This window comes from Prosopis cineraria, unplaced genomic scaffold, assembly GCF_029017545.1.
Source record: "Prosopis cineraria cultivar Desert tree isolate PC_DT_omini unplaced genomic scaffold, ASM2901754v1 PC9, whole genome shotgun sequence".
Taxonomy (NCBI): domain Eukaryota; kingdom Viridiplantae; phylum Streptophyta; class Magnoliopsida; order Fabales; family Fabaceae; genus Prosopis; species Prosopis cineraria.
This window is the reverse complement of record NW_026555340.1, coordinates 22,730,156-22,742,905: the sequence shown is the minus strand read 5'-3', so window position 1 is coordinate 22,742,905 and position 12,750 is coordinate 22,730,156.

Genomic DNA, 12,750 nt, shown 5'->3' with positions numbered 1-12,750 from the left:
TTTCTCTTATTTACACAAGTCTATTTGTTTTTATATTATTCAATTTGATGAAAACTTAAGATTCTACTTTTATTATTTATAGCTCTAATTGATGCAGAATAAGAAAGGAGAAGGGGAAGAGAATATGAAAAAGAGAGAAGGGGATCAGTAGAGAAAATAGAGAGAAGAGAAAAACTTAAAAGAGAGGCAAGATAACAATTATTTTTATTCAATCAAATATGTGTACATATCAAATGAGTTAAGTTATTATTTATAGGCCTCAATGTAACCCTAAAAATAAATCTTAGAAATTCTAAAATTAAATAAAAAAGATAACAATAAATGAAAAGATAATAATAAATGTTAAAAGATAACAATAGTTCAAATTAAAATAAAATATATGTAATTAATATGAGACTAAAATATCTTTACTTTTCAAATTTGCAATAGCCTTGTAATATCTTTACTTATTTCTTTTTAATTTTCTTTCCCTCTGACTAAAAAAAACTCCCCTTTGGAGAGGTATAGAGTTGGTAAGACTTGAGCAAGGTGGGATCAATCTGGCAAAACTCCTCTTCAGCAATCCAAGTAGCATATAAGTCTAAGAAGTCTTTCCAATGAATAAGGTAGCCGTGAACAAGACCATTGGTGGTTAATACAATTGTTCATCCATGATCACATCAATCTTGTCCCTAACGGGTGGAACATTTAGAAATAGAAGGATTAGAGCATTATGAGGTTGTATACCTATAGAGTCATCACTAAACAGTGGGGGAGGCTCAAAAATGCCTTGATAAGAAACAATCCTCAACATTAAAAATTAAAACTAATAGACATATCAGGAGCTAATTCAAGTAAATAAGCATTGGGACTAAGTTTTTTGAGGATGCGAAATGTCCTAGAGGCTCGAGCATGCAACTTTTTGAAAGAATTTTTACAATAACGCTCAGGGAAAATATGAGCCATAATATAATCACCTTCATTAAAATTTTGAGTGTGACGATAAGTATCAGCTAATAATTTATATTGATTATTACTAAGTCTTAACTTACACTTAATTTTAGCATGTAATTCATAAAGGCAATATTTAGGGATTCTACAGGTTCAGAAGTATAGGCTGTCATAGGGAGGGGTACAAGTCAATGGGTTGTGTAGGGTTAAAACCTTGGACTATTTCAAAAGGATTTTTTCCTATAGATTGATTGACTGAATTATTATATGCAAACTCAATTGTAGGTAAGATTAAATCCCAATTCCCTGGCTTATCTTTGACTAGACTTTAAAGTAAGTTACCTAGACTATAATTTATCACCTCAGTTTGGCTATCAGTTTGGGGATGGAAGGCAAAAGAGAATTTCAATTAGGTTCCAAAGAGTTTCTAAAGTTTCTTCTAAAAATAGCTAACAATTTGAAATCTCTATCAAAAACAATGGAAGTAGGTAACCTATACAAGCGTATAACTTCTTTAAAGAATAGCTTGGCTAAGTGGGAAGCATTAGTGGTTTTATTGCAAGGTACAAAGTGGGCCATCTTTGAAAACCTATCCATGACAACTAGAATAGAGTCATGTTGTTGAGTAGTGCAGGGTAATCTTAAGACAAAGTCCATGCTAAGATCTTTATAGAGTGCATCGGGGATAGGTAAATGAGTGTACCAACCAATATTTTTATTTCCTAGCCTTAAAAGTGTGACAAGTGTGATATTGTGACAAAATTTGAGCAATGTCATGTCTAAGAGAAGGCTAATAAATCTATCCTCGACTAAAGCAAAAGTTTTATCTTTACCAAAGTGGCCAACTAATCCTCCCGTATAAAGTTTCCAGATAAGGAAGTCTCTCAATATGTTTGAGGAATATATAACTTAGTATCACAAAAGAGGAAATCATCCTTAATAAGGAAAGATGTGTGGTCATGATGAGCTCTATCACTAACTTCTTGATAAGCCAAGGCATGAATTGTAGTCATCCTTTAGCCTTTTAAAGCCTGCAATACTAACATTCATAGTATGCAAAAGGTTAATCCTATGACTTAAAGCATTTGCAACCTTATTCTCATTCCTACATGATGTTTAACAACAAAAGTAAACTCTTGAAAGAATTCAACCTATTTGGCATGTTTTGGGGTTTAGATGGCGTTGATAGTTTATGAACTTAACAACTTGATGGTCAGAATATACAATAAATTGTTGAGGGAGAAGATAATATTTCTAATACTTAAAGGATCTAACTATGGCATAAAATTCCTTGTCATACATGGAATACTTCTACTTAGCTTTATTAAACTTTTCACTAAGGAAAGCTATAAGGCGACCATCTTCATTGAGAATACCTCTAATTCCTACTCCAGAAGCATCACAAGCCACTTTAAAGCACTTGGAGAAATTAAGGAGGCTTAGAATAAGGGCTTCAGATAATTTATCTTTAATGTTCATAAAGGCTTGTGATGCGGTAGGGGTCTAATGTAATTTATCCTTTATAAGTTAATCAGTGATAGGGATCATGATAGTACTAAAATCCCTAATAAATTGCCTATAGAAAGATACTAAGCCATGAAAACTACACATTTCTTGAAGAGATTTAGGTTCAAGCCACTCACGAACAGCCTTGACTTTTTCAAGATTAGCAGCTAATTCTTTTTTAGAAACAATGAACTTAAGAAAATAACTTGCTTTTGCAGAAAAGAGCACTTGGGACGATTAACATAAAACTTTTCTTTCTTAAGGGTAAAAAGTACTTGGCAGAGATGAGATAAGTGCTTATCTTTAAACTTATTAAAGATCAAAATATCATCAAAGTAGACAACTAAAAATTAGCCCAAGTAAGGTCGAAAGATATAGATCATAACCCTCATAAACATACTAGAGGCATTGGTTAAACTAAAAGGCATGACTAGCCACTCATACAACTCATCTTGTGTCTTAAATGCAATCTTCTATTCATCTCCTAGCCTAATCCTAACCTTGTGGTATCTATTATGAAGATCAATTTTGAAAAACCAATTAGAACCTGAAACTAGATCAAGCATACCCTCAAGTTTAGGGATGGGAAACCTATACTTAACAGTTATCTTATTAATGGCTTTACTATCCACACATATTCTTGAAGTTCCATTTTTCTTAGGTGTTAGCAAGGCAGGAATAGCACATGCACTAAGACTATGTTAGATATAACCCTTTTTCAGCAAATAGCTTACTTGCCTATTAAGTTCCTCTCTATCTTTAAGGTTTATCTTATAGCGTGGCAAGTTAGGAAGTTGTGACCCTAAAATTAAGTCAATAGCATGTTGGATTTCTCTTATATATGGTAAATTAGAAGGAAGCTCATTTGGGGTGATGTCCTTAAATTCTTCCAAGAGACGGACTATTTCCTTTAGTAGCTCAATCTCTATTAGGGTAGTAATCCTATTAGAAAACTTAAAGACTATAACAAGGATAACATTAGCCTCTTTGAACTCTTGAGCATATTGTTAATTTGTCAGGAGGTGTAAGCCTTGGAGCTTTGATTGGGAATTCTTTGAATTCTTAAGAATCTTATCCTTTGATTTAGGTTTGGTAGGATGTAGTAGAATAGTTTTTCCTTCATGCCAAAACACATAAGTATTTGCTCGACCATAACTGGTGACATCATGATCATAAAGCCAAGAGCGTTGTAATAAGATTTGGGAAACATCCATAGGGATAACATCATAAAGGATCTCTTCTTCATAATCTTCTAAGCGAAGAGGCACACGACACCATTGACTGACAAACAAGGAAGTATTATTAACCTAGGCTACATGAAAAGGTTTTGGGTGGGGTTCAGTCTTAAGGCCAAGTCAAGCTACTCCCTGGCTGAAAATCACATTCCTTTCACTTTCACAGTCAATGACTAGTTTACATGATTTATCTCTACATTTCACAAAGGTGTGAAAGACAATATTCCTCTTCCAAGAGTCCTTAAGTGTAGGGATATGTAACCTCCCTAAGGTTAAACCACAATTAACTCTAAATTATGGTAATCCAGGATTTAACCGTTAAGAATTACCAAATTGTAAAGCTTGATAAAAGGAATTTCTCAAAATTATTTTAAAGGAATCCCAATTTTTGATAGTTCAAATATCAAATATGATTTCAGGACTCCAAATCAGAGTTTCAAAAATAAAGCAGAAACTTGAAAATCAATTGGGACCTAATAGTGAGTTAAATCTAAAAAAAACAAATTCTATATAGAAAATGACCTGTGCGCTGTGGCTTACAGCTAGTGTACCGCAACGTGTTTCCTCTGTGCCATGCGTCATGGCGCATTGCATGAATTTTGACAAATCAATGCTGTCATTTAACAGCACAGGAGTGAAATTTTAACGCATCTTGAATCTCCGTCCGACGTCCAATTAAAGTGGTTTTGGTGTCTACACAAAGCTTTCTCCTAAATCTAGCTAATGGTACTAGTTTCACATTTAAACTCATTTTTTATAAAAATTTGGACACCAAAACCCATTTTGACCACATTTTCATAAAATCTCAAAATGGGGTGTCCTATCTCAACCATGCATGCCAATAGCTTACACCAACTATTTGATCACACTCGATGGACTCTTGCAGACTCGTGCAATACATCACACACAATCAAAAATGCATATCTTATAAAATTATCACTTAATCCCGATTTTCACAAAACAATAAGAGGGAGGAAAAGTTGCATAAAATCAACTATTTCATTCCAAATTTTTCAAAATATAAATGTTTCTACTTGCACAAGTATTTTGGCCCTATCCAGGGATTCACAACCAAAACTCACTATCTCAGGGTACAAAATACACTAGTTAATCACAAAATTATGTAAGTAATGCATAAATTATGACAATCAATCCTAGTTGGCAATTACATTAATAAATACACATGTAAGTAATAAGAGAGAGGTATATAGAGGATTACTACACAAATCCTAAACCTCTATATGTTTTTCCTGACTTGGATCCGATGAGCTAGATCCTGAAAATATTGAGAATTAAAGGGTGAGTACAACCACTAAGTAACCAAGTTTCACTTAACCCTTACAGTTGCATATTAATTGTAAATAGATGCAATTAGGAAAACAAGTACATGTATCACATAACACTAGGCCACGGTTCACAAAACTAACAGATATGTGACCGGGCTTGCCACGAACACTATATCATGTTATTTCACAAAAAACAACTCAAAGTTATAAAAATAACAACCATGCGCCCTCAACACATGTCGGACCATAAAACTAACAACCATGTGGCTGGACTTATATACATGATCATATGCCAACCTTATATCCTTCTGTTACCTTCGATATGAAACTAGTGGCTATCTCAAGGCTATGTCCTTCACGGACTAACCCAGACTTCTATTTAAAAGGAGCTACCGGGCTAAGGTTAACTCACTCACTTATGTAATCTGGTTTCTCCCAATACTAACAATCATGGGGTGTCATACCCTTAATCTAGCCTCCTCATGAATCGATGGAGACTAGTTAGGTTCGAGTCCCTCGTAGAACAAGTGAGACAGTACTGAAACAATCATGGGATAAGGGCTACCTCCTAATTCCAACGGTCGATGTCAAGGCTAGTTCCTGATTTCAACGTTCACCGCCAATACCACATGGATTTCAACCCATCTACTCCTCTTCCTAGACGAACTCCTGCCAATGACCATGCTATGCATATGTTTCACATAATATGCATTTTGATAATTGATTCATAACACATGAACTCATATAACTCAATACTCTATAATTTAATACATAATACAATACAATTCTTTACCCATAGTAATACTTCACAATCAATTTTGCAAAACGTCAAGGGTGGCAAAATCAAGGTTTTCTTTCCCAAAAACCATTTCACAAATCAAGCACTTTACCAATATGCATCATCAATTTAACACATAAATCACATTTCACAAACACAATTAGCATTCAACTATAAAGATTAAGTTTCTCTCAGTTACCTTAAATCTTTGAGAGGTTAAAAGTTTATCCCTCACTATAACAACTTTTTAAAGCTTCAACAAGTTTGAATGGTACTAAAAATAACCTCTCTACATCCATACTACAAGAACATCATCATTATCTAACTCTTAAAGCTTTATCAATATAAAACTCCACACATACTATTTTTAACCAACTCATAATTACTATCCATTCATGCCCAATGGGCTCATTAGGTTTTACTAATGTACATTATCATTAATGACACTTCAAACCATCATTAATGCACATTAACGTCTCCGAAGTACCTCATAATTATCAATTTTTAGATATTAAATGCTCACATGGACCAACCAATTCTAAAATCATCAATATGGTGTTTCAATATATTAAACAACTCTCATTAATCTCATTTTAACTAATGGAATCAGACCATACTCCTGTGGACCAAAAATTCATCTTCCAACTCAAACCCTGCCATAGATCATCATAAATAAGGAGAGAGAGGAAGAAGAAGGAACCATAATCTTACCTTAAGTATTTGGGAGCTTTAATCTAGCCTCAAGAGAACCTAATGCTGTGCCTTAGTAGAGCCAAAGTCAAGCTCTTCATTTCCTTCTTCTTTTTCTCTTCTATTTTCGCACAGCACACGAAATGATTTATCAAAATTTTGGCCGTGCGCCACGGCTTATGGCATAGAAGAGCCCGTTGCATTTACATTATCTCTGTGTGCCATGGCAGACCAACCACGCACCGCAGCAGGTGGCACATGAAACAATTCTTTACTTTTTCTTCCTCTTTCTTTGCCCGGGTGGCTCGCCATCGATCTAGACCCACTTTTAAGGCTAAAATCATAATAATTATGCCAAGTTAAGCCCCTCTGGCCACATACCTCATTAACTCACTAATTACCCTCATTAGGTTAATGAATCAAGGTTAACATTTTTTGGATGTTACAGGATAGATAGGAGACATCATATTACCCTAAGGTGTTTTGACTCATACTCTTTCACAATAATCTTTTCATCCACATTAGAGTTGCACTCAATGAAATCTACTACTATATCAGTAATATCCTCAGTAGTCATATCATCCTCTTACTATTCAAGAAGTAAGATGGAAACTAGAAACACTTAATAGCTGAGCTATTAGGATGGAAAGTAGAACCTATAAATTCATAAGGCTTCCTTAAGTTGCTCCTAAAATCAAAGGTTTAACCAGAAGGGAGTTGAGAGCTTGATTTAAGGGGAAAACCTATAGTTCGATCAATAGGAGGAAGGTTGCGAGTTTGTTGAAACTCTATGCCTTGCATGGTAGGTTACCTAATAGAGGGGTACCTAGATAAGTATTAAGGAGTTTGTTGAAACTCTATGCCTTTCTCAAGGATTTTAAGAAAGTTGATCTTGAGCTCCCTTTGAATGTCTTATATGAAGGAGTTGACCTAAAAGTTGGCTCCTATAATAGGCTGGCACTTACTTTTCCTTCAACTTCATCTTCATTTCAGCCCATGTAGTTATTGACGGTTGACCTTGGTGATCCAGGTTTCTTTAAGTAATCTGCCAGTATTTTTGTGCGAATCCAATGATCATTTTAGTGAAACGTATTCACTGGATGTCATTCATATCATACCACTCAAAGTAATCCTGTAACATTCTCACACCACTAAACACAATTAACAAATAAAACTCATAGTAATCAAAGGATTAGCTCAAAGAGTGATTACTAAGCTTTAATTCAAAAGCAAGGGATCCTAAGTTTTCTAAATAACAATGAATTTAAATCAATTAAAATCCTTTATATAAGAGTAAAATAAGTTTTGGAAGCATAAGATACCTCAGAGGAGTGAAAGAAGTCAAAAACAGTTGAAAAACAAAACATGTGCTGTGATATAGGGTAATGCGCTGCGGCTTGTGCACATTACACCATGACATGTTGCTCTCTGTGCCATGCACCATGGGTCAAGTGCCATGCGCCGTGGCATGTTGTACGAAAATTCAACTGATTTTGCTATCATTTGACAGCAGAATCAAAAAACTTCTGACGCGTCCCAATTCTCCATTCAACATTCGAATGACATGATCTAGGTGTTTACGAAAAACTATTTACATGAACTAGTTGATGGCATGGGTTTCACTTTCAAAAAAAGTCATACCAGAAAGTTAGACACACAAACACATTTTAATTACTTTTTACAATTTTCACACAAAATGGGTGTCCAAAACCCTCAACAAGTACCAAAAAATTTTTCTAACATCTGGACCATGTCCAATAGACCTAAGACTATTAGTACAACATATCACAAGCACTAAAACAATAGTATAATAAAAATTTACTCCTCAATGCCATTTATTAAAAATAGAGGGGGAGGTAAATTGTCATTGCATTTCATCCAAATCATTATTTCTATATTTGTACTAGTATTTTGGCCCTATAAAACCACATATATATTAACATTACATAAAGACTAAGGGCCTAATCTACAATCTATATTCCCATATAAAATAAGTACACAAGGGTGATGGCATGCATCCTAAAATTGAAAATCATATACTATTACACAAAGCAAACTAAGCCAGAGGCATACAAAAAAGAATATGCTAATTCCTAGCTTCTTTAGCCTTCTCCATCTCAGCACCAGAGCTAGAGCCTAAAAAGTATAAATGAAAGGGGTAAGTCTAGCTACTCAATAACTAAGGTAAAAACCTACCCTATGCAGTTATATTTCAATCATAAAACTAAGTACATGTATAAGAAACCAAGTATGTAAAACAAGCTCTCACATATATCATAATTTATCCTTTATCATTAATTAACCTCTTTATCTCTCATAAATTAGGGTACATTATCACTAAATTCTCAGATATGAGACATGACCCATTATCACGCGACTTGCCACCACTTAGCATGTGTGACACGTCATATGTTTACTTAGGCAATGATCAACCAACCTTATATCCTTTTTATTTTTTTTAGATGGAAACCATGGGCTAGAATACTGATTAAGGCTACGTTCGTGTGACTGGACTACCCAAACTCACCAATCATGAGGTGTGATTCGGTCAAAGATTACAGCATTCACTCTCAGACCACTACTTCCCCCCTTCTCAAATTGCTGGGGTGTCTCATACTCTAGGCTATTCTCCTCATTGAATTGATGGAGATAGCTAAGTTTTAATCCCTCGACAAACTATGAGACAGTCTCTTGACAAACTGTAGGACAAGGCTATACCCCCGTGTATCGAAAGGCAGTTTAAATACCATATGGATTTTCTATACTCCCAATCCTTAAGCGAACTTCCGCCACTAATCATGCCATAGTCAATACTCACTTATTTTAACATTTTCATTTACTTATCATCACAAGAATCACGTTAGGCTCGTGACCATGTGCTACCCAAATGTGTATTCTCATCATCTTCTTAAAATTATTACTCATCAACACACATCATTTTTTCTAAAGACATATGCATGTTCATATTCAAAAATATCTTAATTAGGCATTTGCATTTCAAATTACAATAACTTTATGTACATTCAATTTTTCATATACTCATCAAAACTAGAATATGCTTTTCACATTGAAAATCAACCTATACATGCCATACTCACAATAGAAATCATTTACAATCAATTAATATATAACTACCCAAATTAGAGTCTCCTTCAGTTACTTCAAACCTTTGAGAGGTCAAAAGTTTATCCCTCAATCTATTAGCTTTCAACCTTGAATTTTCAATCCAATAGGTGACCAAGAGCCAAATAATATAATCAACTAAGTTGAATTTCATCAACATTACCAATTCAAGCACTTACACCAATCAATCCTCTACTTCTAAATTGCCCAACATTCACTCCACAAGAATTTGAGCCTATCCTTTGGGTTTAATAATTACCTTTATAACATTAATGAGCCATTAAATCCCCATTAATGGCATCACAATCTTTCAACCACCTATAATAAATGAGATTTTTGGATATTAATGGTGCCCAATAACCCAAGACACCAAAAAATCATTATGCTAGATCTAGATACTCTAATCTACTCCCATTAACTCCATTTAAGTTAATAGATTCAAACCCATAACTCATATGGATCAAAAATCCACTTCCACTATTAAATCCTAACCATAAACTCATAAATATGAAAGAAATAGGAAGATTAATGAGTGTGATACTTACCTTGGGTGTTTGTAGCCTCCAAAATGGCTTTAAGGTCATCAGTATTAATATCACACTCATTAATCCTAACTACAAACTCATAAATATAGCTCTAAGGTCATCAGTATTAATACCATTCTTAAGATTTGACTCTCTAATCGAATGGTCCATATATTCTTTCATAGCCCTTTCAAGGTTATGAAAGTGTTAAGAGTGCTTTCATTGTTTTGGGTCATGATGGATTTTATAGTCGTAAGTTCTTGGTCAAACAAGTCTTGTTTATTAAGAATATCTTGAATGGTCATCTAAAGTCAGCAGGTGTTATACTATTACGTAGGGTTTAGGGTGGTTCTAATATTCTATTAGATAAAAGGTCACTAAGTTGCTTCTACCAAAAGGTGAAGACCCTATTTAACAAATTTAATCTTCTGGGAACTCAGAAGCTCCTCAGGGATTACACTTGCTAAATAAGTAACTACTTGAGTGAAGTTTTATAGTGACCTCCGAGGGCCTAGAAACCCCTAAGGGAAATTGATAGAAACTTTAACTAACCTAGGGTAAAATTTAACCCGAGTGTAAGGCCAAACTGTGTGTGAGGTAGTTGTATCCTAGGTTTATAAATATGAATAATGTTGAATAATAAAATAACAAATTAAAATGAATAATAATCAATATAAGTTAAAAGAGCTCAATAGGAAATGAAATAAAACTCAAAATTTTATGAAAAGTGACTCTCTCTCTCTCTCTCTTTTCTCTGTTTTTTTACTCTATTTTTTGCCCTTTTTTCCTCTCTCTTTTTTTTGAAGTGTAAATCAAATGAAGAAAGGCAAGAAAAATATGGAAAATAATTAAATAAGAAAAGGAAGGGAACAAAACAAAATAAGAGCAAAAGAAAGAAATATGGTAAATGGCTTGAGATGAAGAAAAATTGAAATAATCAAGAATAATGAAAAAGGAATTAGGAAATAAAACAAATAGCAAATGAACAAAATAAATACCTCCAAAGTAATATCTAAAAAATCCAGAGATTAAAGTTTAGGATTAAAGAACCTTACCAAGTAATTTAAGGAGCCTTAAGTTATAAACTTACCTCATAAAGCATTTTCGTATGATGATTCTTAGTGTTGAGAAGGTATTTTAAGTGAGTTTGGTAATAGAAGTGGTGTGAAAATCTTGGCTTTGATATCAATTGATGCAGAATGAGGAAAAAGAAGGGGGAAAGAATATAAAAGAGAGAGAGGGATTAATAATTCTTATTCAATAAATGTGCGTACAAATCAAATGAGTTGAGATAATATTTATAGACATCAAAATTAAATGAAAAGATACTAATAAACGTTAAAAGATAACAATAATTCATATTAAAATACAATATGCATAATTAATATGAGAGAAAAATATTCTTTAAATATATAATATCTTTGTAATATCGTCACTTATTTTTTTTTAATTTTCCTTCCATCACTAAAGTTTTGGGAGAATTTGGACACTTGGCATTGTCCAAGTGGTCCCTTCTTCTACCACGGTTATACTGTTTTAAACTGCAATTAAATGATTTTGTAATAAAAATGGTAACATATTTAGATTAGTCCCGTGATTATCATGGAGATTATGATTAAGTATGAGTTTAGTAAGGACAACCTTACACATTGACTCTTCGGGTAAAATTAAGGGGCATAAATAACCATGAACCCAATTTTTTACTTTAAGAAAGTGAAGGGCATTTAAGTAAATCGATGTCATTCTCTTAGAACTAATGATATGTTTAGATTGATGGGAATTTGTATTTGGATATGAACAAAATCCTTCATTTGGATGCATAAAAATTTATGAATTTGGATTCAATTCAAATCCAAATCAATTTCTTGCAATAATTTATTTACAATTTAAAATTCTATCTACACCCTAGTAATTTGAAACTATAATCACTTCAAATATCTCTTTATCTTTACATTTTTACTATTAATACCTCTATGATTTTTATATTTTTTCTTATCTCTTGTTGATTAAAAAATAAAATAAACTCATCATATTTAATTTTTCTTTTTCTGTTTCGAATCTTAATTCATTTCTTTTCTTTATTTGAAATTTTAAACTACCCAAGTAAATGATTTTAATTATGTGAATTTAAAATATAAGATTTAAAATACAAGATTTTAAATTTTAAATTTTAAATTTAAATTCAAACCCATTAATACAATCACTACCTAAAGTTTAAGTCTCTTAAAACTTTATTGGCGCATTTCCTCATTTCTTGAAACATTTTAATAGTTTTTTTTTTTAAATATGCATGCACATCTGCGTCGTCATATAAGGATCACATTATTTCTTTGATCCTTATATGTCATTCTCCTTTAATAGTTTTAGTACATGTCATTACATCATATTTAAAATAAAAATAACATGTTAAATTACTATGGAAAAATCCGTATTATGGCAATAATTGAAGAGAAAATGACGAATAGAGACTGTACAACGGAATTAAACATAGATACCTTAAATTTAGAAATTATAGTCAAGGCTCAGACCAAAAATAAAAAAATAAATTGTAGTCAAGGACTTTGGTTTTGGGTCTTAAAAAATATAATAAAATAAAATGTGCCATGACAAAAATAATGCTCTCCCTCCGCTCCATCCCTTTGCTGCTGCCAACAACGAGAGATTGAAATTCCATACAA